Source organism: Rhinopithecus bieti, unplaced genomic scaffold (genome assembly GCF_001698545.2).
Source record: "Rhinopithecus bieti isolate Rb0 unplaced genomic scaffold, ASM169854v2 scaffold_81676, whole genome shotgun sequence".
NCBI lineage: Eukaryota > Metazoa > Chordata > Mammalia > Primates > Cercopithecidae > Rhinopithecus > Rhinopithecus bieti.
Window position 1 is genome coordinate 20,670 of NW_016829965.1, and position 6,575 is coordinate 27,244.

General features: G+C 46.2%; 1 pseudogene; it reads right to left on the minus strand.

Moving 5' to 3' along the window:
• Window positions 1-859: 859 nt before the first annotated feature.
• Window positions 860-6,575, minus strand: part of LOC108524190 (pregnancy-specific beta-1-glycoprotein 2-like) — an 11,661-nt pseudogene continuing 5,945 nt past the window's right edge.

The following is a 6,575-nucleotide window of genomic DNA, read 5'->3' on the forward strand; positions in this document are numbered from 1 at the left end:
ATTATGCTAACTGAAATAAGCAAGACACGAAAGGATATTCTATAATTCCATTTATAAAAGATAGAATAGCCAGTTACATAGAGACAGAAAGTAGAATGGTGGGTGCTAAGGGTTAGGGGGAGAAGGAGTGAGAGTTACTGTTTATTGGGTACAGAGGTTTAATATGGTAAAAGGTAAAAGTTCTGGAAATGGATAGTGTGATGGTTACACAACACTAAATTGCACACTTAGAAATAATGACAAACCTTATATTAGATATATATAAAGTGTCCTGGTAGTCTTACACTCTATAAATACACACTTTTTGGCATAGCCCCTTTCCTGCCGTGCAGAACCCCAGAGGTGAATCTCCCTATTTCTCCAAGTGTGCATCACTCACTGTCCTCTGTGCTGTGTCCCACGTGCTGTGCCAACAGCCTCATACAGCCGGTGACTTCAGAGCCAGGACACAGCTCAAGAGTCTGCCCCGAGGCTCCCTCTTTTTTAATTTCCCTGCAGCCTAGGCTTCACATTAACTGGCAGCTCGTTTTAGCCAAATTCAGGACAGGCCACCAGGGCTCTTTCTCCACACTTGCTGGTCCCACACCACGTGGAGTCAGGCAGGGCCAGTCACCGGAGAAGCCCGGAGCAGAGCAGGGAGTGGTCTGAGCTGCTCCTCTCTCATCCAAGGGGCTTCCTCCTCTCATTTGGGGAAAAATGTGAGCTTGTTTCAAAGCCTCAGATGCTCCTTGTAGGTCATGCAGTAGGGAAAAAAATAAAGACGTGGCAGAAAGGGATGTGTTGGTGACAGCGTGAAGCAGCTGGACCTTGAGGACTCTCCTTCTTGTCCCTCTGTGAAGCCTCTTCCACCACATAGGGCTTAGGGCTGACAAAGCCCCCTCCCTATCTTTCTCAGCCTGGACACAAAGTCAGCCATGAGAAAACAGAAAAACAAGGAGAAGAGAGTCCGTAGAGACAAATTGGGAGGGTTCAGGAGGAGAATTTAGGATTTGCTTCTGCCAATGGGACACAGGCTGGGAATTAAAATGTTTTCCTGGTTCTTCTCTGAAAAGCAGGTAGATTCCACCTAAAAACCCTATTGCCAGTGATGCAGGGATCCACTTACCAGAGACTTTGATCGTCTTGAATGCGGAACTTTTGCTGCCAGTGGCTGAGTTATGAGCGAAGCAACCATAGATTCCACCATGCTTTGTAGTAATTTGGCGGATAGAGAGCTCTTGTCCTGATTGCAGAAACTTCCCATTAATTGTCCAAGAATACTCTGCCGGTGGGTTAGAGTCCGCGAAGCAGGACAAGTAGAGGTTTTCTCCCGGACGGTAGAAACGGAGAAAGGGGAATGGAGAGAAAATGCTGGGGATGTGTGGACCATCTGGAGTAAAGAGAATAAAGTCACAGGTGATGTCGTCTGAAGGAAGGGGATGTTCCTGGTCTCTTAAAGGGACACAGTGACCCTCTGAGTCAAGTCTCCCATGACAAGAGCATGTCCTCCCCTTATATTTTTGTTTAAGGCTGTGCATACCCAGAATTTCCCAGGGCAGGGAGTCATGGCCAGCCCTGGTGTCCAGAAATAAAAGTGTCTGTACTTGGACCTGAGAGAGACTGAGATGCCTGGCCTGTGTTCGTTTGGATTTTAGCAGGTGGCCTGGTCCACAGAGGAACCACAGTTACAAAGGACATCCAGGGTGACTGGGTCACTGGGGGTGCTACCAACTTGGTCCCGTATTTCACATTTTTAGGGGACTGTGTCATTTCTTGTGGCATTGCCTAGAATAAGGATCCTGTTTTCACTGGGTTGCTTTAGCCTGGAACTGTGTGGATAACAGAGAAAAGATTGTCCTGTATGGCACCTTTGATTCCTCCACAGGCATCCTTCAATCAGAGTTGGCATCTCCCTCCCCTCAGCCCACCTGAGTCCTTGAAAACCAATAGCTGGTGGGTGTGTCACAAGACAGATGCATGATGATCTAAGGGCTGAAAGCCTGTGAGGCCACCTGCTCGGTCTTACATAAGCACAGACTTTCTCAAGTATGAATTGATCAGCAGTGTTGGGTCATGGACAGACACATCAGTGGGAGTCACAGTCCCTGGTACACCTCCCAGACCCTCTCTAATCAGCTGTCTGGCTGGCTCACTTTGGGTTCCTTACCTGGAATGTGCAACTGCTGGGCCCCTTCCAAATTCCATCCTACTTTGCCCCCCTAGATGTGATTTCTCTGCAGCTTCCATTTCCAAGGACATTCTAGAGATGAGTAATAATGGGACTTCCCATTGTCCTGAAACCCTGAAGATACTGAGCAGCCTGGCCTGGGACTGGATGTTTCAGCAGAAATGAGATCGGGGAGACCAGAGTCAAGCCTGGAGGTCAGTTCAGTCATCAGGCCGTGGAGGCACAAGGTGGGGTAGTTATCTGCAGGTGTTTCATGATGATTTATTTGAGCCAGTGACCTCCAAAGATAGATCAGAGTGCAAGGAATGATGTAGAAAGAGTGAAGGGGACAGACAAGAGCTGGTGACTTTGGAACAGAACCATGTTCCCTGTTCTGGGTTCTTTAAGTTTCCTCTCCTTCTGTAGAGGGCAGGTGAGGACTAAATGGATCTTTCCAGAAATACATGTGGACATTTGCAAAAGCAGAACGGACTGGTGGAAAGGGTGGGAATTAACTGCTGGACCTCATGGACCATGTGTGTTTGATGGATATGATACAAATTTGGGGAGAAGTTTTGTAAATATTTTCTTTCATTGGACATTCTACTCTCTAATTCCATGGGTTTGACTGCTCTAGGGACCTCATGTAAGTGGATTCCAGAGTGAATCTGAGAAGAGACTGCTGGTTGCCAGGAGCTGGGAGTGGCAGGAATCAAAAGTTGCTCATGTGTGTGCAGTTTCAATTATGCCAGATGGGGAGGTTCTAGAGATCTGCTGTACAGCTTGATGCCTACAGTTCACACAGATTGAGTGTTTCTTATGCATAAGACTTAGGACAAAATGTGTTTTGGATTTCTGACATTTTTTGATTCAAAATATTTGTCACATACTTACTGGTTTAGCATCCCAAATCTGAAAGATTCAAAATCTAAAATGCTCCAGTGAGCATTTCTTTTCAGTATCAGATTAGTCAGCAAAAGTGGGTGGTGATAGGCTAAATACATTTTTGCCCTTTTTTTTTTTTTTTTTCTCACCACGTTTCTAGCTTGGTGATTAGTTTTTGGTCAATTCCATACTGGCCATGCTGCACTTGTATGTTTTTGAAGGCTTTGGGCTGTGAGAAATAATGATTGCTATTTTCTATGTCGTCAACACTTTCCACCTTTCCATGTTTGCATCTTTTTCTCAGCGTCTCTGTTGTGGCAGTCATCAATAAGAGTCTGTCAGGTCAGATTTTGGACAGATTTTTGTAATTCTGCAAAAAAAATGTTACTGGGATTCTGGTAGGGGTTGCGTTGAATCTGCAGCTCACTTTGGGTAGTATTGTCTTCCTAACAATAGTGATTCTTCCTATCCATGAAAGTGAAATATCTTCCCACATATTGATGTCGTCTTTAATTTCATTCAGTAAAGTTTTGTAGTTTTCAGGGTATAACCCTTAGACATTTTTGGTTAAACTTATTCCAAAATATTTTATTCCTTTTGATGTTAATGAGAATGGAAATTCTTTTCTGAATTTCCTTTCAGATTGTTCATTGTTACTGTATAGTCTAAAGAATGATCTAGAAAGAGTGAAGGGCACAGGCAAAAGCTGGTGGTTTTCGAGGAGAAACAGATTCCCTGTCCTGAGTTTTTATTTTACCCCTCCCTTTGCAGAAGGCAGGTGGCTCTTCCCTGATAGCCAGATAGGTTTCACTGGAAAACATATTGCCAGTGCTCCAGGGATCCACTTACCAGGGACTATGATCCTCTTGATTATGAGATTTGTTCCACCAGTGGCTGAGTTATGCATGAAACAGACATAGACCCCTCTATATGTTTTAGTGATTAGGAGGCTAAAGAACACTTGTGCTGATTGCTGGAACTTCCCATCAATCAGCCAACAATGCTCTGCCAGGGGGTGAGAGTCTGTGAGGCAGGAGAGCTTGGGGACTTCCCCTGGATGGTAATAGGTGTTTGAATAAGAAATGGTGGGGCATCCAGACCATCTGGAGCAAAGAAAATAAAGTCACAGCTGATGTTGTGAGAGGGAAGGGAAAATCCTGGTCTGTGGAAGGGCCACAGTGACCCTGTGAGCTAAGTCACAACACTGAAGTCCCAGCCAAATCCCTGCTGTGTTCACTGATCTGGAGCCTGAGACATTCACCTGTTTCTCCCATCATAAGCTGTGGACCCTGACTCTCCCATGACAGGAGCAGCCTCTTCTCTCCCATTGTTGATCAAGCCTAAGCCTACTCTTAGTAGTCATGGCCAGCTTTGATGTCCAGGGATAAGCGTCTCTGGACTTGCACCTGAGAGGGACTGGGAGGCCTGGCCTCCAGCCATGTGTATTTGGGATGGCAGCCTGGCTCACAGAGGAACAGAAGATACTCACGGAGGAGATTCAGGGTGACTGGGTCACTGCGACTGGAACTCCATGGTTTCTTCATTTCACATTGATAGGGTCCTGCAGTATCCTTTGTGACACCAAATAGAGTGAGGGTCCTGTTGTTTTCGGACAGCTGCAACTTGCGACTGATAGGGAGGCTCTGACCTTTTATCCACCACAGGTAGCTTGCGTCCTGAGTGTCAGGATCACAGGATAAGATCACAGTCTCCATGGCCTCCCTGGGGTTTAAGTTGCTGCTGGAGATGGAGGGCTTGGGAGTCTCCACTGTGCAGATAACAGAGAGAAGATTGCCCTGTGTNTCACGGAGGAGATTCAGGGTGACTGGGTCACTGCGACTGGAACTCCATGGTTTCTTCATTTCACATTGATAGGGTCCTGCAGTATCCTTTGTGACACCAAATAGAGTGAGGGTCCTGTTGTTTTCGGACAGCTGCAACTTGCGACTGATAGGGAGGCTCTGACCTTTTATCCACCACAGGTAGCTTGCGTCCTGAGTGTCAGGATCACAGGATAAGATCACAGTCTCCATGGCCTCCCTGGGGTTTAAGTTGCTGCTGGAGATGGAGGGCTTGGGAGTCTCCACTGTGCAGATAACAGAGAGAAGATTGCCCTGTGTGGCACCTTTGATTCCTCCAAAGACATTTTTCAATCAGAGATGGCATTTCCCACCTCTCAGCCCACCCAAGTCCTTAAAACCCCATGGCAGGTGTATGTGTTACAAGACAGATGCATAGCAATCTGAGGGCTCAGAGATTGTGAGGCTGCCTTCTGTATGTGGGAGAAGCACAGACTTTCTCAAGTGTGAATTGACCAGCAGCATTGCGTCATGGAAAAACATGGGTCCAGCAGTCACAGCCCCTGGTGCCTCTCTGAGTCCCTCCCTCTCCAACTGCCTGCCTGGCCCACCTTGTGATCCTCATCTGGAGCATGCAGTGCTAGAATCATCTTAGTTTCAGTCTTACTTTGCCCCCAAGGTATGTTTTCTCTGCAGCTTCCCTTTCCAAGCGCGTCCTAGAGATGGATGATGGAACTTCCCATTGTCCTTAAGCCCTTTGGGTAGTGGGAAACCTGGCCTGGGACTGGGTACTTCAGCAGAAATAACACAGGGGAGACCAGAGTCAAGCCTGGAGGTCAGTTCAGTCATCAGGGAATGGAGCTACAAGGTGGGGCAGTTTTCCAAGCTGTCTCATAGTAACTGACTTCCGCCAGTGACCTCTAAAGATAGAGCAGAGTCCAAGAAATGACCTACAAAGAGTGAAGGGGACAGGCAAGAGCTGATAGCTTTGGACCAAGACCATGTTCCCTGTCCTGTGTCCATGATGTTCCCTTCCCCCTGTAGAGGGCAGGTGAGGACCATGTGGATCTGTCTAGAAATACAATGTGGATGTTTGCAAATGCAGAACTGACTGGTGGAAAGGGCGAGCGTGAACTGATGATGGAAGTCTGGCCCTCATGGACCACACGTGTTTGGTGGCTATTAGGCCAATATTTGGGAAGAAGTCTTGCAGATACTTTCTCTAATTAGACATTCTACTCTCTGATTCTGTGAGTTTGACTAGTCTATGTACCTCATCTCAGTGGATTCCAGATTGAATCAGAGAGTAGAATAGTAGTTTCCAGGAGCTGGGGTCGGGGGAATAGGGCATTGTTCCGTGGGTGTGCGCTTTCAGTTATGCAGAATGAGGAAGTTCTAGAGATCTCCTGTAGAGCTTTATACCTATAGTTCATACAGAAAAAGTGTTCCTTATGCAGAAAGCTTAAAACCAAGTGTTCTGGAGTTCTAACTTTTCTTTATATTGCAATATTTGCAGTATATGTACTGGATTAGCATCCTAAATCTGAAAATTTAAAATCCAAAATGCTCCTGTGAGCACTTCTTTTAGCATCACATCAGTGGTCAGAAGTGTTGGATTTTGGAGCATTTCAGATTTGAGATTTCTGGATTTGGGGTGCTCAATTTGTAATTCTGTAATTTTTTCATAAAAGGTTGTCAGGAGTTTAGACCTCATGTTATGTTCTGACTCTAGTAACAAAACAAAA